This window comes from Ceratotherium simum, chromosome 29 (assembly GCF_057802395.1).
Source record: "Ceratotherium simum simum isolate JZ-2026a chromosome 29, ASM5780239v1, whole genome shotgun sequence".
Classification (NCBI taxonomy): domain Eukaryota; kingdom Metazoa; phylum Chordata; class Mammalia; order Perissodactyla; family Rhinocerotidae; genus Ceratotherium; species Ceratotherium simum.
The window spans coordinates 38,456,495-38,481,184 of NC_141928.1; the positions used below are offsets into that span (position 1 = coordinate 38,456,495).

Consider the following 24,690-nt stretch of genomic DNA (forward strand, 5'->3'; position numbering starts at 1 on the left):
CTGAATGGCTCCAGGCACATTCCAAATTGCAAGTGCCAATTTGCAGTTGAGCTGGAGGACTTTATATATTGTGCTCCAGGGTGAGCAGTAACAGGGATGTATGTACTTAATGATGTAGGGGAGCCAACCAGTAAATAAAATAATTACAAAATGTGACAAGCACTTTATAAAGGGACCTGAGATGAAGCTGGGGGCAGGCAGGTGCTAGGTTATGTTGGGCATTGCGACTGTGGTAAGGGCTTTGGATCCTATTGTGAGTGTGGGGAGACCAGGGGAGAGATGGGATCTGATATACGTTTAAAGACTATCACTTCCGTTGCCATGTGGGGTAAATTTTTATTTAGTTGAATCAAGTATTTCTGGAGAGTATCCCAATAAATTGGCTTTTTGTTCTTGAAGCTATCACCTCCCCATGGTGAATTTCACTACCTCCTCGTAGAACTCGGGACCCTAATTTTCCAAGGAGACAAACATTCAATTTCCGGTTTAGATTTGCATTAGAAAGAGACCTTAATTACTCTGATCTCTAACACCTCTGAGGAGCTGATTTGAGCTTTTCAGATACAAAGAGTGTTAATTGGCTAAGGGGCCCAGCTGAGAAACCTTACACCACCAAGTGGGTAGGGGGTATGGATGGGGCGGGGAGCTGGGGGAGGGGGTTCGAGAGAGGAGGGGACACCTCACATCTGCCAAGATTCCTAGAGGTCTGCAGAGGGGAATGAAGGAAATCAACATGCAGCGGTTTGGCCTGCTTTCCATCCTTCAAGTCTCCTCCCACCTGTCCTTCAAGATCCAACTCGCTCCCAAGTATTCTGGGAAGCTCCCCCCATCCGCACTCCCACCCCAGGATCCCCCCAACTGTTTCCTGGGCAGCCAGTGCCTCCCTGGGATCCTGGTTTCCCACACTGTGCTGGGTTCCAGCACTTCCCACACTGTATTGGATGGTTTGTTAACTGGGCGGCCCTTCCACTTGGAGGACAAAGACCCACCTCGTGCAGCTTTGCCTCCTTGCACAGCCCAAAGTGGGCATCCAGGAAGTGTGAAATGAGTGAATAATAGAATAATAATAATATAATAGAAGCCATCACTTATCTAGGGCTTCCTTTGATTCTATGCTATATTACAGAGTTAATGCTCAGAGTTAGAAGACATTTAACCCTGTTCTCTAATTCCTGCCAGATCAAATGTCCTGCCTGAATCACCATTGATAGTTATAGTGATTTGTGGGATTATTTAATATTTACCACTCTGAGGACAAGAACTCCTTTCTGTTTTAGTCACCCCTCTATCTGTACGGCCTAGCCCAGTGCCTGGCATATAAAGGCTCAATAAATATTTGTTGAATGAGTGAATGCTTGCCTACCTTCAGTGATGGGGAGTTCACTATCTCCTGAGGAAGTGTCACCCATCTTTGACACCTTTTCTTGCTAGTTGTTCTTTTTATTGAAGCTGCATTTGTTTCCCTGGGGTGTCTATCTAGTCCTGACTCCTGGACTCTCCCAAAGACAGCTCTCCTGCTCCCCTGAGGCTGGAAGGCTATGACCTATGCGTGTCTCTTCTTAACCCCTCTGCTCTTCCCTGTGTACAGCACAGCCAGTTCCTTCCTCATAATGACCTAGCATCCAGTCACTGCCTTGTTCTGGTCATCCCTTCCTGACACAGTCCAGATTGTTCTGTTCCCTCTCACAGTAAAGGCCTGATGTATGTAAAGATGGGACTCTCACTTCCCACGTTTTTGGAATTACATTTCTATTAATGCAACCCTTTCAATGCATTTACCTCCACCCTATTTAAATCAATAGATAAGGCACCCAATATGGAAGGTGGGTCAACCAAGTGAGGTCTTTCCTTTTCTTTTCTACAGGTATAGAAACTGTTGATGGTGAGTATATGGGTGTCTACTATGAAAATTTGTCACCTTTTTGGTATGTTTAAAATTTTTCATAATAAAATGTTGGAAAGAGGAAAAAACCCAATAGAGTAATTAAAATGGAATACTAAAAAAAATTTTATTAACTCCAAAGAAGAAACAGAAAAAGAAAACAGGACAAATAGAAAGCAAATAACAAAATGGCCATCCTAAAGGCAGCCATATCAAAAATAATATTAAAAGTAAATGAACTAAACATTTCAATTAAAGGCAGAGATCTTCAGGCTGGTTAAAAGAACAAGAGCTAATTACCTGCTGTCTACAAGACAAAGATAGGTTGAAAATAGAAGGATGGAAAGAGAGATACTATGCTAAAGCACTAATCATAAGAAAGCTGGGGAGGCTATTTTTTTTTTTTTTTTGCGAGGAAGATCAGCCCTGAGCTAACATCCATGCCAATCCTCCTCTTTTTGCTGAGGAAGACTGGCCCTGGGCTAACATCTGTGCCCATCTTCCTCCGCTTTATGTGGGACACGGCCACAGCATGGCCTGACAAGTGGTGCATCCGTGCGCACCCGGGATCCGAACCCAGGCCGCCAGCACTGGAGCGCACGCACTTAACCACTACGCCACAGGGCCGGCCCGAGGCTATGTTAACATCAGATAGACTTCAAGACAAGAGGTGTTATTAGGGATAAAGAAGTATACTTCATAATGAAAACTGGCCAAAACAATTATAAATGTGAATGTGTACAATAACAGAGCTTTAAAGTACATGAAGCAAAAACTGACAGAACCAAATGGAGAAATAGATACATCTACAACCATAGTTTTTACTCTCTTGGTAATTGATAGAATTATTAGAACAAAAATAGTAAGGATATTAAGGTTCTGAACAACACTATATGCACTTTGACACCCAACAGCTATAGAATTTTTTTTTTCAAGTGCCCATGGAATGTTCACCAGGATAACCCATATGCTGGGCCGTAATATAAAATAAATGTTGATAAAGTTTAAAAGATTGAAAACTTACAGAGCCTGTTCTTGGACCACAAATAATGATGAACATAAAGCTACAGATTTAAGAAGCTCAATGAGCCTGAGGAACAAGAAATATGAAGAAAATGACATCAAGGCATATCATAATATAATTGTTCAAGAGCATTGATAAAAAGAAACTTGAAAAGGCAACAAGAGAAAAAAGATGTACAGAGGAACAAAGATGAGGATAACAACAGATTTCTCATCAGAAACAGCTTAAGCAAGAAGATAGGAAGCAATACCTGTGATATACTGAAAGATAAAAAAGCCTGTCAACCTAGAATTTTATATTCAGCAAAAGTATCATTTAAAACCAAAGGAAAAATAAAGACTTTTTCAGACATATAAAAGCTGAAGGAATTCATCATTAGCACACCCATGCTAAAAGAAATGCTAGAGGAAGTTGATCAGACAGAAGGTAAATGACACCAGATGGAATTCTGAATTCACAGAAAGTAACGAAAAGCATTAAAATGGTAACTACTTAGTAAATATATAAGGTATTTTGGTATTATTTAAAATTCTCTTAAAGATATTTTACTGTTAAAATAATTGCAATGTAATGTGGGATTTATGACATATGTAAATGTGAAATGTATAACAACAATAGAACAAATATTGGTAGTGGAGAAATGGGTGTATACTATTCTAAAGTTCTTATCCTATACATGAAATGGTATAATATCACTTGAAGGTAGACTGAGATAAATGAAAAATGTATTCTATAAACACTAAAGCAACTATGAAAACAACAAAACAAAGAGTTATAGCTAATAAATCAACAAAGGTGATAAATGGAATCATAAAATATTTAATTAATCAAAAAGACGCAGGAAAAGAGGAAAAAGGGAACAAAGAGTAGCTGGATCAAATAGAAAAATATCTAGATGAGAGATTTAAACATAACTATATCAATAAGCACATTAAATGTAAAGGGTCTAAATGCCCAAACTAAAGGGCAGAGATTGCCAGATTGCGTAAAAAAGGAAGCCAAAGAAAGGAAATAATAAATATCAAAGTGAAAATCAATGAAATAGAATATAGAAAAACAATAGATTCAATGAAACCAAAAGCTGGTTCTTTGAGAAGATCAGTAAGAATGATAAACCTATAGTTAGACTGACCAGGGACAAAAGAGAGAAGACACAAATTTCCAATATCAGGAATACAGAGATGGTATCACCATAGATTCTCCAGATAATAAAAGGATAATAAGGGAACATTATGAACAGCTTTATGCCAATAAATCCAACAACTTAGATGAATTGGACAAATTTCTTGAAAGATACAAATTACCAAAGTTTACTCAAGGAGAAAGAGTCAACCTGAATAACTCTTTATCTATTAAAGAAATTGATTTTGTATTTATAAAAACCTTCCCACAATGATGAATTCTACAAAAGATTTACGAAAGACATAATACCAATTCAACACAAATTCTCCCAAAAAGTTTTAAGGAATAGGGGATAGGGGAGAGAATATTTTCCAATTCATTCTGAGGCCAGCATTACCCTGATACTAAAAGCTGACAAAGGCATACAAGAAAAGAGAACTACAGCCCAATAATCCCTTATGAACAGTGAGTCCAACAATATACTGAAAGCATAATGCATCATGACCAAGTGGGGTTTTCCCCAGAAATGTAGGGTTGGTTTAACATTCAAAAATCAATCAACATGATTCACCATATTAACAAACTAAAAAAGAAAAAAACGTATAATCATCTCAATAAATATAGAAAACATATTTGACAAAATTCAACATCTATTCCTGATAAAAACTGTCAGGAAACTAGTAATGAGAGAAACTTGCTCACCCTGATTAAGGACATCTACAAAACCTTGATGGCTAACATCAGACTTAATCATGCAAGACTGAATGCTTTCCCCTACGATCAGGAATAAGTTCTCGGCACTTTTATTCAGCATTGTGCTGGAGGGCTTAGCCAGTGCAATCAGGCAAGGAGACACCCAGACTGGAAAGTAAAACTGGCTTTGTTCACACACAATATGATCATCTATGTAGAAAATATAATGGAACCTACAAAAAAGCAACTAGAAGTAATAAGTTTTGCAAAGTTGCAGGATACAAAATCAATCTACAAAAATTCAGTGTATTTTACCTATTAGCAACAAACCGTTGGAAATAGAAATAAAAAAACTTACTGCTTACAGTAGTGTCAAAAGATATAAAGTACTTAGGGATAAATCTGATGAAAGTTGTGAAAGACCTGTACTCTGAGACTATAAAATATTGCTGAGAGAAATGAAGGAAAACCTAAAAAATTGAAGTTGGAAGAACCAATATTGTTGTCAGTTCTCCTCAAATTGTTCTATGGATGCAGCACAATCCCAATCAAATTCCCAACAGGCCTTTTCGGTAGGAATTGATATGTTGATTTTAAGATTCATACTAAAATGCACAGAGTCCAGAATAGCCACAACAATTTTGAAAAAGAGGAAGAAAATTGGAGGTCTCACACTACCTGATTGCAAGACTTGTAAGCATATAGTAATAAAAACATGATATTGGCATAAAGACAGATAAGTGAAACAGACTAAAGAGCCTGAATAAAGAGTCCAGAAATATACCTACACATAGATGGACAACTGATTTTTTTGTGTGTGGTGAGCTAACATCCATTGCCAATCTTCCTCTTTTTGCTTGAGGAAGTTTGTCCCTGAGCTAACATCTGTGCCAATCCTCCTCTATTTTGTATGTGGGTCACCACCTCAGCATGGCTTGATGAGCAGTGCATATGTCCGCACCTGGGATCCGAACCCGGGAACCCTGGGCTGCTGAAGTGGAGCACACAAACTTAACCACTATGCCACTGGGCCGGCCCCTGGACAACTGATTTTTGACAGAGGTGCAGAGGCAATGCAGTAAAAGACAGCTTTTAAGGAAAGGCTGGAACAACTGGATATCCAAATGCAAAAAATAAGACCAAAAAACCCCCCAAAACTTGGATCCATGACTTGGACTATTTACAAAAATTAACTCAAATGGATCATAGACCTAAATGTAAAACCTACAACTATGATTTTTTTTTTTTTTTTTTTTTTACAAGGAAGCATAAGAGAAAACCTTCATGACCTTGGATTAGTCAAAGATTTCTTAGAAATGTCACTGAAAGCATAATCCACAAAAGCAAAATTGATGAATTGGACATAAAAACTTCTCTTCAAAAGACATTGTTATGAGAACAAAAAGATAAGCAACAGACTGGAAAAAAACACTTGCAATTCATATATCTGATAAACGACCTGTATCCAGAGTATATAAAGAACTCTCAAAACTCAATAACATGAAAATAAAGAACCCAGTTTAAAAATGGACAAAAGAGTTGAACAGATGCTTCATCAAAGAAGGAATAGGGATGGCGAGCAAGAACATAAAAAGATGCTCATCATCATTCGTTATCAGGGAAATGCAAATTAAAAACCACAATGAGATACCACTCATTGGATAATATAATTGGTATAATATAATACCTGCTGTTTTGAATATAAATGGTACTACTATTTTGAAAAATAATTTGGCATTTCTTAAAAAGTTCAACTTACACCTACCATATGATCCAGCCACCCCACTCCTAGGTATTTACCCAAGACAAATGAAAGCATATGCCCATTAAAAGACTTGTGTACAGATGTTCTCAGCAGCATTATTTGTCCATCAACAGGTAAATAGATAAATTATGTTGCATCCATACAATGGAATACTATTCTGCCATAAAATGGAACAGATTATTGCTACAAATAACATGTGTCTATGTCAAAATGAATCTTAGAGTAATTATGCTGAAGGAAAGAAGCCAGACAAGAAAGTATATATACTGTAGGATTCCATTTATAAAATTCTAAAAAATGCAAGCTAATCTATAATGACAGATAGCAGATCAGTGAGGATGGGGTGGGAGGAGAGATTACGAAGAACACGAGGAAACCTTTGGGGATGAGGGATATGCTCACTCTTCTGACCGGGGTGATGGTTTCGTGGGCGTATACATATCTCAAATCTTATCAAATTGTATACTTTAAACATATACAGTTTATTGTATGTCAATTATAGTTCATAAAGCTGTTTAAGTATATTTGAGCCTTAATAAGGTACATGCACCACACACACAAGATTCCTGAGCCTTGTCCTAGGTCTGCTGATTCAGATTATGTGGGGACGAGGCCTAGGATTGTGTTTTGGAAATTTGATGCACACCACAGCTTGAGAGCCACGGCCCCATGACGCTGAAATTCCTCCCTGCAGCCTTCGAGGCTCCCTCCTCCTCTCTGTGCGTCCCTCGAAAGCCTCCCCTGTCCTACTCCCCGTTTCATTCTCTGACCCCCGCCAGCCCAGGCTCTCTGAGGTTCTCTCACCAGTACGTGCTCTTTTGACCCTGAGCCTTTGCAAGCACTGTGCCCTTTCCCTGGAATACACTTGTGCTCTTCTTCAGTTGACTAATTCCTACTTGTGCTGCAAAACCCTGCTCAGGGAGCACCTCTGGGAAGCCTTCCTGGACACCCCACTCTTTGTCTGAGGCTCCCTCATGTATGCTGTCTTTCCCTGGGGACCTCTTTGAACTTCGGTTTCCTGATCTGTAAAACGAGCTCGAGAGTAGCACTTACCCTGGAGGATTGGTCTGAAGACTCAGTGAGATAACAGATAAACAATTTAGTATAGTTCTCTGTGCATCTCAGAATTCGGCAAGTGGTGGCCACTGTCGTCGTGGCTGTTACTGTTGCTATTTCTCGTCACTGCCCTCAGAGCCGGCTGAGCATGTTCCACATACCATCCAACACCGTGGTGGCCGCTGTTTGATCTTCCTCCTCCAGACTGTGACTGCCCTGAGTGCGCCACAGGCGTCAGTTAGTTCCGCCCACGAACATTTGTTGAGCACCCTGTCAGACCCTATTCCAGGTGCTGAGAACACAAAGATTAGAAGGAAGGGAATGGACACGAGAGGTGAAGACAGCAGAGAGAGACCAGAGGGGAGTGTGAGGAACACAGACTTCTGAGCCATCTGTTCTATCACATGTAGCTGTGTAACCTTGCGCGAGTTACTGAACCTCTCTGTTCTTCATTTTTTTCAGCTGTAAAATGGGGGTAGAATACCTATCTTACTAGGTTGATGTATCATTTTATTTTACTTTAACAACACATAGTTTTGCACAAATCAGCTGATATCTGTAAAACACTCAAAACAAAAGACACTGAATATCCACTGGATTTAGCAACAAGCAGGGCATCAGAGATGTGGGGAGAGCTCTTCTAGAGGAGGAAGAAGTGCACGGACGGAGGAGTGAGTGACTCGAAAAGGTGACAAAAGGAAGGAGGGACAGAGGGGAGGGTGGCAGCCCGACGGGGGAGGGTGTGCAGGGTTCTGAGACCGAGTGTTGTTCAGTTGAAGGGAAGGTGCCAGTAGGATGGGAGTGACTGCAGATCCGGAGAGGGCAGGGAGGGCGGGAGGACGGAGCGGGCGCGGGGCTGCATGCGTGAGGTCCGGTGGAGACAGGAAGCCGGCAGGCCAGGAGGGAGCGCCTCGCGCCTCGCTCCTTAGTGCCTGCTGCCCATCGTTCAGCAAACTCGTCTGTGCGGGCAGACAAGGGTGGTGTAAGGGGGCGTGTTGGGGAGGGCGGGAGAAGTGTGAAGCAGCTCTTGAGGGGAGTGGGGGAGGGTACAAAAGACTGACAGGTGGTGCTGAGCAGAGACCAGAATTTGGAAGGATGCCAGGCTGCGGGGACAGGGAGGGGAGACTGAGGCCCCTGCAGCGGCAGCCACTGGGGTGGAGGACGGCGAAGGCGGAGGGTCGCGTTCCCTCAGGACTGGGGTAGCTTGCTGGTAGGAGGACCAACTTGTCTCGTTTGCCTGGGACTGTCTTGGTTTTAAAACCGAAAGTCCCACGTCCTGGGAACTCCCTCAGGACGGTTGGTCACCCAACGGGGCAGGAGGGTGACAACATGGGGATCCACGGGCTGTGAGGATGCTGGTTCTGTGATCAGTGCCAGGACGGGGGGTGTGTGCAGGGGTGGAAGGGTGGGCTGGGCACGCAGGATATGGGAGTGGGGGCTGCGGAGGGAGGTTAAGGACCTAAGGTGTTGCCCACCTGTCTCCCTGTGCCTGAATAGTGCCTGGCCCTCTACCGAGGCACTAAATATTTTTCCGGAGACTGCAACACCAGACGCTTACATGCTACTTTAATTTTTGCCATAGCCACACAGCTTCTATATTAACTTAATGTTCTTTAACTCTTTAGAATCTCAATAAATATATCTTAAAAGGAAATAATCTCTACCCTATATGGAGAAAAACAAAGAAAGCACACACACCACCACCAACAGGTGTTGGGTTCTCACTGGACCTGCGGCCTGACACAGGAGCTGGGCTGAGGACGCTCCTTCTGTTACCCCAGGAGGGGCCGAGGTAGTGAGTAGTCAGGGTGTGCTGGGCCAGGAGTCCTTCTCGAGCTGCTCGGGAGGGTGGGCTTGGAGGGGGCACAGCTTTCCTGTGTTACTGACTCTGTGATTCTTTACTACCTAAAATCGTCCTGCCTTCCTCATTTTGGAAAATGCCGTGGTCAAGTGCTGAGACTGTAGGTTCTCTTCATGTTCTCATGAGTCCATAAGAGCTGTACATTTAAATACCAAGACATCATTTTTGTGGCAATTTTCTGAGAGGTCATGTGCAGACTCAGAGGTTATGGCTGAAAAGGTCCCTGAGGATTCAACGGATCTGACCCCCAACCCCACCTGCTTTCTTCCTTTTTTTTTTTTCCTTTGTTTTACAGAGGTAGAAACTGAAACCCAGAGAGGGTAGGAACTTACCCAGGGCCACACAGCCGGAGCTGGGACTTGCCCCGACTCTCCCCACTTGGCTGTCACACCATCACACCTAGTTGGCTGCTTTTCCCAGTCCTTCCCCACTTTGTCTTCGGAGACAATTTTGCTTCTTGACTTCTGACTTCTTGTCAGCTGTGATTAATGAGGAAGGCTCCTGCATACATGATTTTCAGCTGTGCCCAGTTTATGACAAACAGACGATTTAAGTCAGAATACTGCTATTTAGCAAGGCTGGATTTAGAGCCGGCAGAAATTAAGAAGATTAATTTAAAGGTAAAAAAGGAGTGACAATCATAGATCAACACCTGAGAATTCTTGCTGCCTGTACGCGTCCCTAATTGAGAAGTATGTGGAAGATTCCATCCGTGAAATTCAATTATCATGCAAGCTGGAGGGAGCAGCTTCCTGGGGAAGAAACTCCACGGCCCAAATCAAAATGACTCCACCTGTCTGTTTTCGTATCAAGAGAGTGAGGAAACCTGTCTCGGTAATGATGAAATATGGGCGGTGTGCATCAACCTAATGAAAGTGTCCAGGGGTCCCTATCCATAATGGGATTACCTCCAGAGCTCTCCCCTCAGAGGTCAGCCCAGAAGAGCCTCCGCAGCTCCAGGAAGCCTCTGGGTTCCGAGGGCAGATGGCACCGGTACCCCATACCTGACACCATCTCCCCCAGCCCCGCGGCGGGACTGGATGAGACGGGCAGGCAAAAGGCGCTCTGGAGCCCCTGAACCCCTTCCACTGATTAGGGGATTCTTAACCCAAGCAATCAGCAGAGAAAACTCCAGACAACAACTGTAATGATTACAAATGAGCCGATGGTAATTGACCTGCCTTTTAACTGCGGGGAGGGATGCGGGGTGGGGGCAGATTCCTCAGCACTGGCTTTGTCTCTCCAGTGTAGCTGAGCTTCAGCCAGGAGCACACTGCAACCCCTGATCTGCTTCCTTTTCAGTTAACCGCTCTGGGCGGTTGTGGTGGTGAACAAAGGCATAAGCCTACTGATGCCCGGAGGTTTACGGTTTGCAAAGTGCTTTCATGTACCTCAACTCAGAAACGTGGACTCGGGAAACCCTGCGATAATGTCTCCCATTATACAGACGAGGAGGCTGAGGTCAAGCGATCGACCTCACCTGTTTGAAAGAGAGTTGTTGGATGCTGGGGTGGGTGTTTGGCACTGCCCTCATTAATGTAGAGGAAGGCACAGTCTCAGACTTTTCAGGAGCTCATGTTCTGGGGCAGGACTAGGCATGGACTGGAGGGATCGTCACTGAAGGTCAGATGTGATAGGATCATCAGAGTGGGTGCTGAAGAAGAGGTCAAAGATGGAAGAGACAGCATGATGAAACAAACCTCCCCAGGGGCAGGGTCAAGTCTGTTCTGATCACTGTAGTAGCTCCAGTGCCCAGCAATCTGCTGAGCACAAAGCAGGTCTCAAAAATATCTGTTGAATAAATGAAAGGATGATGGCGATGCCTCTTGCGATAGGCCTTGAAGGATGTAAAGAATTCGGGGGATTTGGAGGAGAGTGAGTGTGTCGGGAATTATTAACCTGCAGAATGGAATGCACAAATCATAGGATAGCAAAATTGCAATAATATTGGGTTTGCTGAATCCATGCTGAGTACGGACAAGCTCGGGCTGATGTTAACAATGTGGTTTTGCTAATCTATTGAAATCCAACAAATCTTTGCAGCATTATCTCACGGAGGGTGACAGTCAGGTCTCTCATTCCCCTGCAGACTCCTTCTCTCCAAGTCACTGGGAGCATTGCTTAGAGGACCATCTGTGCCTCTTCCAGTGACTTAGAGGTTCTGAATTAGTTTCCTTCTCCAAGAATGCTTTTGAATTCTTGTGGTTAGTCCCAGACCGGAGCAGGACTCAGGGGAGAGAAGAAAACTCCATGGGGAGGGAAAAGCTCTGTGTTTAATTGGAGACTCGTGTAATTTTCAGAGTGCGATGAAAACCCATGGAGGTGGCTCTTCATGCTGACTGTGTATTCTGAGTTGTCAGGACACTGTTCTGGAGGGGTGCACATCCCAGTCTGAAGGGAGGGTCTCGTGTCAGGGCGGACTCTCTAGTGCTCTCCAGGATGGAGAACATGGCCTCCTCTCCACCTTGAACTGCCATCTTCACATTTGTCATCTGAGACAAGAGGGCCCCACAGGCTCGGGTCAACGTGAAAGTGAACAACTCCATAAAAGGGTGGACGCAGTGAAGAAAATCTGCCTGTCCCCAGCTACAGAATTCTCATTCCCAACATCTAACCTAAAAATAACAGTGGATTTGTCAAGCCCTGATCAGGAGGGGTTTGTTGGAGAAATCGGATGGTCACATTCCAGGGTTGGCAGGTTCTTCTCTTTGCTTCCGTTCAAGTCTCTGGAATGTCATTCGCTTCCACTGCAGTCTGACTTTCTGCTCTGCTTAGCATGTCCAGGTGGAAGCAGACTTCATGGGAGAAGAAACAGTGGACTTTTACGGTTGGGTAGACCTGAGTTCCAATCCTGGATCCTTCTCTTGCACGCTGGGTGGCCATGGGTAAGTCTTTTCATCTCTGAGTCCCTTTTCTCAGATCTAAAATGAGAGTAATGCTGGTTTCCCCACTCCAGGGTGGATTGCACGTGGTGTGGACAGGAAGGCCTGGGATATGGGCAGGTCCTGTGCCCCACACGTGCTCAGCCTCAGATCATCCCCACTCCTGAGTAGGGTGCTTGTGGGAGAGAAAGCAGTTTCCCCATCTCCACCTTTCTCTCTCTCCTGCAAAATGACCTTCATAATACTGTATCCCTTTCAGACCTTTTATGTTAAGATCTACTCAACCCCCCAATCCTTATTCTGAGGAAGAGGCAATGTTCCCCAAGACTTCTGTAAATTCACGGAGGACTTCTTTTCCTGTGGTCACCTTTGGTTCTGAGTTAGTTCCATTTCTGGATCATCTTTTTATGTCACCAGTGTTGTTTCTTTCCTGCACTGTTAATGAAATGTAAAATGTAGCCCTTTCCACACTTTTTGTAGAAACAAACCAACCTTCCCAGCACAGAACAAAGCGTGTGCTTTGCCATGGCAGGCTCTGGGCTTCCTCTTCCTCTTCTGTGTCCTCTCCTTGCCCCTTCCTCCTGATTGCCCTGGGAACTCCAAATTCTCCCTCTGTCGTGCTGAGCTCTGCAGCCTGTTCCGGTCCCTGCTCCCCGGTTCTGCTGCAGGCCACCTGTGCCTGCCCGTGTCCCTCAAGGGTACCCAGGAGAACCGAAGGGCCTTCATCTCACGGTCCTCTCTGCTTTGAACGGCGGCCGCCCATGTAAACAGTACTGTTTTCCGTCCATGACGTCAGCGGGGTGGGTGGGGCACTGTGACAAACCCAAAAGCTCTGCCACCATGAGACTCCATGTCGCGCCTCTTTCTTCTCCTCACGCTCCTTCTCAGGAGCTCGAACAAAGGTGGGATAGGAGCTGCACCCTCCAAGCCCCCAGTCCTGGGTTGGCGTCCTAGCGCTGCCACTCATGTGCTGGAGACCTTGGAACGTTCTAGGCATGAAACACTCCTTTGAAAACCTGTCTTGAGAGTCTTTAGCACAAGCTGAGGCTGAAGGTAGAATTCTGTAAAATTGTGTGGTGGGGATGGCGAGGGTGGGACAGCCCCGGGAAGCCAGTCCCCAGGCATCACCCACCATGCAGAGTGCAGTTGGGGCCTCGTGGAGGCAGGTGTCCTTGGAGTGGCTGACCGGGTGATCCTGGGCAGGCTGCAGTCCCTCTCTGGGCTTCAGTGTCCTCACTGTTAGGTGAAGGCGTGGGGCCTGGCAAATTGGAGCCCCAGCCTGGAGTGGCCCCAGCCCAGCGCCCTGGGGCCTGGCGAGCTGGCCAGAGCACAGGCGTCCTGACTCAGGAGCCCGTGCACACACACTCTCACACAGAGCCTGTGTTTTCTCTGGATCACGCTTTCTCTCACCTTGTCCTGTGTCCCTGGATAGGATCCCATCTGTCATGCTGAGCCATCTGCTTCCTCTCCTGCCATCTCTGATGCCCAACTCTGAGTAAATTAAAAAACAAAGAGGCAGGAAGCCGCTGACAGCGCATTTATCTGCATTTCTGCGGCTGGCAATGAGAGCTGAAGGGCTGGCTTTGTGGATCTGAATTAAAGATTCGTGGCTGTGCCATCCTGACCCTGGATGACACCACAGGTGGCAGTGAATGTGGGCTGGGGCTGAGGAGGAAGGGATTTGAGCCAGCGTGAGGGGCAGTGGCGGGACAGCTACCTTGGGCAAAACTGGGTTCCAGTCCAGTTTGCTGCTCAGGACTGGGGGCTTGGAAAGGGAGTCCTCATTCCACCTCTGCCTTATAAATTACTGACCTTGCAGAGGGGTTGGGAGGCTAAGTGAGGAGCGTATAGATTGACAGCAGATATGCAGCTGGTGTTCCACCGAGAGCAGCTATTTCTGAGGGATTCGGGGTAGGCAAGGAAGAGGGTGGGGTGGGCAGGGAGCCCCTTGTCCAGCGAAGGGCATTAGGGAGGGGTTGGTGATCTGGGTCTCCTCTGTGGGCCTCAATCTCTGCATCTCTAAAATGGGGCTAGGGCTGTGGGGCCACAGCCTAGGTAAAGTGTGGAAGGAGCAGGAGGAATGGGATGGGACGACTAGGGACGAGCCTGGAGGACACACAGGTCAGGGGAGCAGGAGGCCCAGAAGGGGGGCCGCGGCTGTGACTATGGGGAGATGGCTCTATGGTGGGCTGTGTGCCGGTTTCCCTTGTTTTCTGCCCTGGTGAGAAAATCATCGTCACCCCACTCCCTGACATCAGATCTGGCTATGTGACTCTGGCCCATGAAAGTGAAAGAAAGTGCCATCTGCCAGTTGTGGCAGAAGCGTTGAGAGCCGGCATGTACGTCTGCTATTGCTCTTTCCCCTCTTCCCTGGGGCCGAAGTCAGGTGTTCTCGTCCAGTCTGGGTCTTCAACTGAAGAGGGAGGGGAACAGAGCCAACGCTGACCCTCAGCGGACATGGATGTGGGCCAGAGAGAAACGTTCCTTGTGAGTCATTGACATTTGAGGGCCGTTAGCAAAAGCTGACTGATTCAGAGCCCTGGGAATCCATGCTGGTCCTGACCCGCGACTTGGAAAACGGACGCAGCCTGCTCCCGCCTGGATCCCTGCAGTCTCTGTTCCTGCTGGACGAGGTGCCCTCTGTGACCCTCTCTGAGTCTCAGTAGTTTTGTCTGTAAAATGATGGGGTTGTGGACAATTGAAAGTCAACAGGCGAGGGGAGGGGGGAGGGCCACACCACCGTGTTGTGCCCAGCCCCAGAGGACCCTCACGGGGGGCAGGTATGCGACACAGGTGAAGATGGACGGTCATCACGCCCTCTGCGTGCTCCCCACGGCACAGCGTTCCGAATCTTACAGGTCACACTGCCACTGCTGCCAGGGCACAGCCACTCTCTGCCCACATGTTCCCACAACTAGAGAGGCCTCCACGACGCATTCCAAGGATGCGAGCTGGGACCTCCCTGCATATCGGGGTCTAAGTCCCTCCTTCCGGACCCGACCCAACAGAACAGAAGATCAGGGGGTGGCCAGGCCCTAACTGAGGTGTGGAGGTGCCCCAGGCAGGTAGTGAGTTGAACTTGGCTTCAAAATGAAAGCCTTGCATTTGTTTAGACAGAGGGGATGGCTAACGACAACACGAATCCTCTTTCTAGTGTCCTGAGAGATTTACTTCTGGCCCTAGACTTGACTCTTCCGTTCTATAAAACCAGAGCCCTGTAGGTAGCCAGGTCTCCCTGGAGTGGACATTTGTCTTCTGGGAGCCAACCTGGCATGGGAACATCTTGCCCGTGTTTGGGCCTGACTCTCACCATAGAAGCAGAAAAGCCTGGACGCTCACTTTCCGGGCCTCCCTCGCCGTAGGTCACGGGCACTCAGACCCGCCCGCTCCAGCAACACAAAGAGACAGTGGAGGCTCCCTCCTGGAGCAGCAGCAGCAACCAGGCTACAGGGGCCGCGGTGGCAGGCGGTGGCAGCCTCCAGGGCCATGTGAGATGTGGCTAGCCGGATCTGGGGCCAGTAGCGGTGTCCTCGATGCTCTGGCTCTGGTGGTGGCATTTGGGCCATGGTCTTGGCCCCTGACCATCTTCTAATCCTGATTCCACATCTGTCCCATGTGTTCTGTGAGTTTCTCACTATGCTTTACTAAATTTACTTTCTGCTTATTATCAGCTAGAGTCCGTGTCTGTTGCCTGCCAGTAGGAGCCCTGACAGTTACACACTCTCCTGAGAAGGCAGGTCAGCATCTTGGCCCAGACCAAGCAGGAGGTCAGGGGATCCTTTCCAGTCATGTGTGGTTCTGTCTTTGAGGAGTGCTCTGGGAAATACATTTTGATATATTTCCTGAAATATTCTAGTGCCCCTTATAAATTACCACCCAGACAGCAGTCCTGCTGGTCCATTCCTTAGTCTGGTTCTGAGTATGGCTGGCCCCATCCTCAGGAGGAAGGTATGTTGGGGTGTAACATAGATGTGGTTTGTAGTGGTTCCAGTCACACATAAGAGCCAGCTCCTGTTCTGAACGTTGGACAGGAGGGGACGTCTGTCACAGATTCATAGATGTCAGTCGCAGAAGGACCCCTTGAGATAGTCTAGCAGGTAATTTTCAAAATGGTGCTGGCATACCAACTGAATCGGGTCACTTGGGAAGCCTGCCGAAAATGCATATTCCAGGACCCCTTCTATGGAATCAGTGAGGCCCAGGGATCTGCATTCTGATGCTCTAATGCAACTCCCTGGCCCCATTACACAGATGGGGAAAGAAGGACCCAGGCCTCCTAACCCTCAGACCCTCAAGAGCCCCTCAGCAGCCCTTCAAGTAGATTCGACCCATCCCGGGCAAGAAAGTGTGATCAGGTTGGCTGCTAGCAAGGCCAACCTGGGGGGAGGGGATATTGCTTCTGGAAAAAAACTGTGATGAGTATGGAATTTATAATCTGGCTATTTCAGCAAATATTTATGTGCTTTGCTGAAATGTGTACTTTCAGATCAATTCTGCACTACATCTTTTTCAAATTATTATTCTAAGCTTGCAAAATTGAGTTTATTACTGATGTAAAAATAATAAACTCAGGAATCATTCATTACTTTCCACCCTCAGGAGTCAGCTGAGTTTTTAAAATAGTCAGGAAAGTCCAGGATGACCCCAGGTTTCTTGAGTAAGGGACTAGGGGATTGAGATGGGAACTCGGTGGAGGGACAGGTTTGGGGGAAGTGAGACATGTTGATTTTGTGGTGTGTGTGTAATCATCATAGGAATATTGGTGGGCAGAGGCCAGATAGGCCTGGAACTTAGCAGAGAGGTCTGGTTTGAAAGCAAAAAGTTAGAACCTTTTAGCACAGGTGAGCTGATTCAGAGACAGTGTTTTCTGTGAGAAGTGAAAACAGACCTCGTCAGCCCCTTTGTCCTTCAGTAGACAATGGGGGTAGGGTAGGGAAGGAAGGCTGAGTGGTGAGAGGCTGGGACTCAACAGCCTACAAATTTCATCTAGCACTAGCATTCTGCTGCTCTGTGCCATAGACAGTTGTGAATTCAGTTCAGTTCGGTTCGATTCAATTCAACTCAATTCAATTTGACAGTCTCAGTCACTGTGCTGAGCACAATTCAATTCATCAACTATTTATTGAGCACCTGTGATGTTTTAGGCCCTGGGGCTCACCAGTGAACCTGAGATGGTCCTCATCCTGAGTGGACTTCCACTTGTCATATTTGGCAATGGGTCAGGGAGCAAAGTTTAATGTTAGGATGGAAGTCTAAAAAGAGAAGACAATGTTCCCAAGGTTACAGAGCAGAATAGTGAGAGAGGCCCAGGATTCCTGACTCCCAGCTCAGGGTAGGGGATTTCTCTGAAGCATGGTGCAGCCAGGAGAAGGAGGTAGGACATGAACAGACAATGTGAAAATATGATTAGCACTGGAGTATTTGCACAGGGGATTAATGATTAGGTTGGCTCTGGAGTGCTACTGAAGACAGCAACAGGGTTTCTGGGCTCACTGCAATGATTAGGGTCTCTTGAACTGGATGAGTGGATGAGAGAATCTCAGGACTCAGGGGTCATCCCATTCAATCTTCTACTATTTCAAACCGTCTTGCACATCTCCAGTGATGAGGAGCTCACTGCCATTCAAGGTAGCTCATCTCTTATCCGGGCAGCTCTATTTGGAATTTGTTTTATACAATGATGTGAGGTCTCTCCTGCTATGGGTCCAATCCATTGATTTGTCTTAGCTCAGCCCCTGGGGACCATAGATCATGTCTGCTCCCTTTGTTCTGTGATAGCCCCTCAGAGACATGGAGGTGACCATGTGCATTGAGCCCATTCTTCTCCAGGTTGACTGCCCCAGATCTCTCAGCCATTGGGTCCTTTCTCCATCCTGTCTTCTCACTCCTGATGCATTATGGTTCACCTTTGTCCCTCTCACAGTGCTGAGCACAGCACTCTGGAAGTGTAGGCTGGACACATCCTGTGATGAACGTGACCCTTCAGTGCTTACTGCAGGACCCGGAGCTGCCTGTATATCAGCCTGAGACACATGACCTTGTGACCCAGCATCCATTTACCAATGACCCCTTGCTTCCATTTAAGAATAGGTACCTTCCGATTCCTCTGTGTATGTGGAGGAGGGGTGGGATACACAGCGCCCAATGAAAATGGTTTCAACCCTGTGCAAGTGAAAACCTGAGAATACAGAAGGTGGTCTATAAATTCCCAGCACTCATTAGTGACTGGGCCAGCAAATAGTTTTTCATTTCCTTTCTCCTCAAAGTGCGGTCCGTGGACCAGCAGCATCACCTCGGAGCTTTTTGGGACGTGCAAAATCGCAGGCCCCACTCCAGACCTGCTGAATCAGAAGCTGTTTTAATGAGACCCCCAGGTGACCTATGCACCCTTCATTTGCCTTTTTTGAACCCTGGAGTCATGATGCGAGGCTCAGCCTCCAGGGCCTGTGGATCATGCCAGGATGACCTCCCTAAAACTCCAATCTGGCCATGTCACTCTGCTGCCTACAGCCTTTCAAAGGGTCCCTGTGGCTTTCAGGATAAGATCTAACCTCTCAGGCAGCACCATCTGGCTTGGACCAGTCTCTAGGCTCTGTTGCCCTCTCATATCGGAATGCCCCAGGCACACCAAATGACCCATGGTTTCCCAGAAAAGCCAGACTGCTTCACACCTTCATGCCTTTGTACTTGCTGTTTCTTCTGCCTAGAATTCCATCCCTAGACTTTCTCCCCTGGGAAACGCCTCCTCAGCCTTCGTTTCGGCTTCATCATCACTTCTCCAGCGCTGCCTGATTTGTGCCTGCATCAAACCTAGCCCTTCTCTCTGATAAGCACTTAACACAAACACTGATCCACATGCGTCTTCCTCACCAGGTTGTGAATTCCTTGGGGCAGAGTCTGTGACTGGTTTATCTCAGCCTAGCACACAGCAGGTGCTCAATAAATGCTAAATTGCTGGGGCACTTAGCAAAGGCCCCAGGGTCTACAGGAGAGCCCAGCAGGAAGGGAGGCTTATTCAGAAAGGTTACTCCTCATAGTTACCTGCCTCTCTGCTCCCCCAAGGCAGGGGCTCTCTCTGCCCAGGATGGCTCCTCAGAGAATCAGCTCCATCCTCCAACACTGCTAAGTGAAACAGCAGCCAGTGCCACCACCAAGAGAGGCCACAGTCCTCAGAGGGGTTCCTGGATCCCAGGCCTTTTTCAGGTCAGCCCACTTTTCCAAGCCCGTTGTAGGCTGGGCTTGGCTCCCAGGAACCCGGGATGGAGCAGATCTATTCCTCTCTTGGAGAGTTCGCAGTCTGGTCAGGAGTCAGGCCCAAATGACTTGCAAACAGTGCTCTGGAGGTTTGGAGAGGGAGCTCTCCACTGCGTAGGATGTCACTAGGCAGGGGCAGGGCAGGGATGGCATCTGAAGAGGGAACAGCACAAACAAAGGCCTGGTATAGGGAATGGTTATTTGGCTGGAGTGGAGGCATGTGAAGTAGGAGGCTGCAAAGGTAGGTTGGGGCCAGATTATGGGAGGAGGGGCCTCAAATGCTAAGAAGACACATTGTCCACAGGGCTCCCGTGTGTGGCTGTACAGGTTGTGCACTGCACAAGGTTGTCCTGTCTCATTTGGACATTTGCAAGCAACTTCATTGTTTTGAAAATTAGAAAATATTTTTATTATGAATTTTTTCGCTCTAAAGATGGACCACATATATGTTTATCATGACGATTTTCTGGGAAACGGAAATGTCTTGTTCTCACCAGGTTGATACAAACTGTTCCGTTTCTACTTTTGAAGAAGGAATAAATTTTATAATCTAAAGACCTAGTTTATGAAAATATAGACTGCAGAATGCAAGCCTCAGGTATACTCTCAAAAATATCCACTTTTAGATTAATTTCCTTAGTATCAATTTGACATGATGTTTTATATAAAATTAGTAATATAAATAAACGGATGCAGGAATGAAAGTCAGTATAAAATGCTTTGAAAGCATCAAAGGAAGTAAAACGTTCTTTGAAGAAAAATTAAATGACTATGTTTAAGAAAAATATATTCTTTTACTGTGCGTGAGGAATATTGGCCCTGAGCTAACATCTGTTGCCAATCCTCCTGTTTTTGCTGAGGAAGACTGGCCCTGGGCTAACATCTGTGCCCATCCTCCTCTACTTTATATGGGACGCCGCCACAGCAGGGCCTGACAAGCGGTGCGTCTGTCAGCGCCCGGGATCCCAACCCGCGAACCCCGGGCCGCCGCAGCGGAGCACGGGAACTTAACAGCTACGCCACTGGGCCGGCCCCAAGAAAAAATATTCCTGATGCTAAACAAGTTGGACATCATTGATGCCAACTTCTCTAAAGAAGGAAATACGAGAAAATAAAGAACATATTTTAACTGTGAATGCCACAATCCGCCATTTATGACCCATATACAATTTCAAAATCAATTTCTTTTTAAAAATATTGGATACAACAATACTATTTTTAGAAGAAAGGTTTGTAATGTTGGAAACTATCATGGTCTTTCACTCTTCTAAACGACATATGTAATTTGAAGAATTATGATGAACTTGAACATCTGTAACTATATGAAAATTTACAATTGAAATTGACCGCTGTGCATTGGTCTGTGAGGAACTAAAACCTTACACTGTTTTCTAAACTCTCCTTTTGATGTTTAGCAGTACACTTGTATCAGTAATTCACTGGATGCTTTGCCGAGTCCTTTTGTAGCTGTCAGAATCTATTCAACTTCGACAACATTGGTTGCCAATGGAGAACATAGCTTCTTGAAATTAAAATGCATTTAAAATTACTTAAGGCCCCAGTCACTGAGCCGCCGCCGAGGACTCAGCAGCCTCCCCCTTGAGCCCCCTCGCTTCCCGACTCTCCGTCCCCCCCGCCTGCCTTCTCCCGCCGCCGCCTTCCGCAGGCCATTTCCACCGAGGAAAAGGAATCGTATCGTATGTCCGCTATCCAGAACCTCAACTCTTTCGACCCCTTTGCTGATGCAAGTAAGGGTGATGATCTGCTTTCTGCTGGCACTGAGGATTATATCCATATAAGAATTCAACAGAGAAACGGCAGGAAGACTCTTACTACTGTCCAAGGGATCGCTGATGATTACGATAAAAAGAAACTAGTGAAGGCGTTTAAGAAGAAATTTGCCTGCAATGGTACTGTAATTGAGCATCCAGAATATGGAGAAGTAATTCAACTACAGGGTAAGAACAACTACAGGTAATTCAACCAGCGCAAGAACATATGCCGGTTCCTGGTAGAGATTGGACTGGCTAAGGACGACCAGCTAAAGGTTCATGGGTTTTAAGTGCTTTCGGCTCATTGAAGCTTAAGTGAGGATTTCCTTGCAATGAGTAGAATTTCCTTTCTGTCCCTTGTCACAAGTTCAAAAACCTCACAGCTTGTATAATGTAACCATTTGGGGTCTGCTTTTAAGTTGGACTAGTGTAACTCCTTCATGCAATAAACTGAAAAGAGCCATGCTGTCTAGTCTTGAAGTCCCTCATTTAAACAGAGGTCAAGCAGTAGGCGCCTGACAGTGTCCAGCCTGAAACAAAGCAATAATGTGATGTTTCAGCCAAGCCCAGAGCCCCAAGATCACAGATGGCTATGTCTGGCCAGAAGCTCCTCGGCTCTCCCTCTACAGAGTTCCCTGCCCTAAGAGAATGTCACCACCTGGACAGCCCTCGGTGAAGCTGAGGAGAGGATGGGGTAAGGCAGCAACGGCAGCTGTACCACTAGGCCGGAGCCTTTGGTGGTCAAAGAGTGGTCCCCTGGTGTCTCCAGCCTGACCAGGTGGGCAGAGCTTAGAGTGGCCACCTTCCCTCTAGTGAGGTGATAGGCCACCTGGCTTGCCGCGAAGGTCTTTTTGACCAGACATATTCTAGCTAATCGATGTCCAAACACCAGAGTGTGAGGCCAGCATCTACCAGAGTTAAACTTCTGACAAGGGAACAAATTTCAAACTGACGTATCAGTCATGTAACCAGCTATAGAACTTGCAACTTACTAGCAACAGCTGCCCAATGCCATGTGAAGTAACAAACTGGTTTTTGTTTTTTTTTTTCCCTTCAGTTTTAATGTTATGTAATGTATTTAAACCCTTATTTAAATAAAACTTGTTTTCAGAAACAAAAAATAAAATAAAAAAATAAAATTACTTAAGATTTGTAATTGGTCAAATCTAGTGATCATTTCTAGAGAAAACATGTTATTGGAGCAAGTAAGCATTAAAATGATCATAAACATTTTGTTTCCATGACAGTGAGATGCGTTTCTTAGGCTGGGTTCCCCTAGAAGGCAGAGACTGAGACAAGAGTTTGCGTGAAGGTGGTTCATTTTGGGAAACTTGCGCCAAGAAACTGCGAGTGAAGCAGGAAGGAAAGTCTCTCCAAGTCCTCGTATGCAGCTGTGAGCGCCTGGCTCTGTCTGGCTGGAACCGTGAGGACTGCACCCATGGGGAGGAAGGAGGGAGCATGTCTCCGCTGGTGCCCATCCTCCATTGGTCAGGGTTGTTGCGCTCTGCGGAATTAAGCCCCTTGTACTTCCAAGTTTGCCTGTTTGTCAGAATGTCCTATGTGACCACAGCAGAAAAGCCCCAGAGCAGAAAGCAAGAGATACGGTGGGGGCAGCTGAGGCGAGGTGCTCTCAGGTTACGTTTGCACACAGCTGGTTGCATCAAAAACAGCTGGGGTTAAAAAGTGGCCCAGACGATGTGAGGTGGGGCACAAGAGGTGTCCAATACAACATATAACAATTCAAAAACAAATCATTACAGTCGTTCTCATTATTGTGAGTAAAAACTCAAAATTTCTGTTTTATGTAAAGCATCTTATTTTGGTTTAATGTACATATGGTACACAAATCTCAAGTGTACAGCTCAATGAATTTCAAGTGTTCCTTTATGTTCTACAGTTGATATTTTATACAAAATGACTCTGTTATATAAGAAGTGAATAGTATACCCATTAAAACTTTACTTGGGAGCGGAGAGGCTTGTTCTTATTTGCATTAAGATGCTGTATGGACTAGCAGTGGGGCCACTGAGCAACAGTGCTGTGTGTTCTAGCAGGGTAGAGATGGACAGGGCTGCGTGTCCCAGCAGCGTGGAGACGGACAGGGCTGCGTGTCCCGGCAGGGTGGAGACGGACAGGGCTGTGTCCCGGCAGGGTGGAGACGGACAGGGCTGCGGGTCCCAGCAGGGTAGAGACAGACAGTGCTGCGTGTCCCAGCAGGGTAGAGATGGATTGTGCTTTCCCCAGTGTGTGAGGCTTGGAAAAATTGTAGCCAAACTGGCTTTTTGTAATCTGAACATTTTTGAAACCTCAACTAGGAGAATTTTCCTTTTAAAGGACCTTACCATGATAAGGGAATCCCTTTAGAGCAGAGGGGCCTGGATGCTTAGTTTTTGGAACATTCAAATTCCCTCCCTCCCTCCTTGACCTCCTGGAAGGTGTTCCTACTGGAGAATACTTGGAACTGCAGGGTGTAGACTAACACCACAGCATGGACCAGAGCAGGGCTTCTCAGCCTAGCCGTGTTGGGCATTCAGGGCTCGATAGTCCTTTGTTGTGGCGGGGCGGCTGTCTTGTGCATTGCAAGTTTAGCAGCATTTCTGGCCTCTACCCACTAGATGCCATTCACAGTCCCTCCGCCCTCCACCCCGTGTAACAACCCAAAATGTCTCCAGACATTGCCAAATGACCCTGGGAGGCAAAATAGCCCCCATTTGAAAACCATGGCTTTAGAGGGTGAAGTATCCATTTGCACAGCTAATTATTTCTCTCCCATACTTCTTTCTACAAGCTCTGGTTTTCTATACTTTTCTTTTGAAAAACCAGATGGCATAATATTTCCCGTCGGGAGGATTCAGTGGCCTGCACGACGAGGTGGCCAGGCCAATGTCTGAGAGTGCCCAGTGTGTGGACGTTGGAACTGGGGAGTGAAGGTCTGGAAAGGGAGTCAAGAGATTCAGTGACTAACCACTTCACACTGAAGGAATGGCGGGGGTCAGGGGGGTCTGAGGAGCCTAGTGTGTCTGGCCACCAAAAGAGGTCCATGACATGAGAGCTCACAGAGCCCTCTGTGAAGCCGTCACATCTGGCTGCCACCACGGCCGCTGCCACGACGTCCTGAGAAAAATGGCTTCTGCTTCACTTCTGCCTTCCAAATCTTATGTGAGTTTCTCTCTTTGACAAACTCTGATCCTACAAACCCGACACAGAAGGGGATTCTGGGAAAGGTAGTTTCCAGCTTTATACAGGAGCAGTGGTTCTAAGAAGATCCAGAAGAGTCCACCCCTTTGTCAACTTGGCATCCATGCACATCCCTTTCACTAGACTGACTTCTGAATAAAAACAGTAACAACAGCATGCTCCCACCTAAAAGGATGCAACT

General features: G+C 46.4%; 1 pseudogene; it reads left to right on the forward strand.

Moving 5' to 3' along the window:
- Positions 1-21,162: 21,162 nt before the first annotated feature.
- Positions 21,163-22,135, forward strand: LOC101405587 (eukaryotic translation initiation factor 1 pseudogene; annotated as a pseudogene).
- The last annotated feature ends 2,555 nt before the right edge of the window (positions 22,136-24,690 follow it).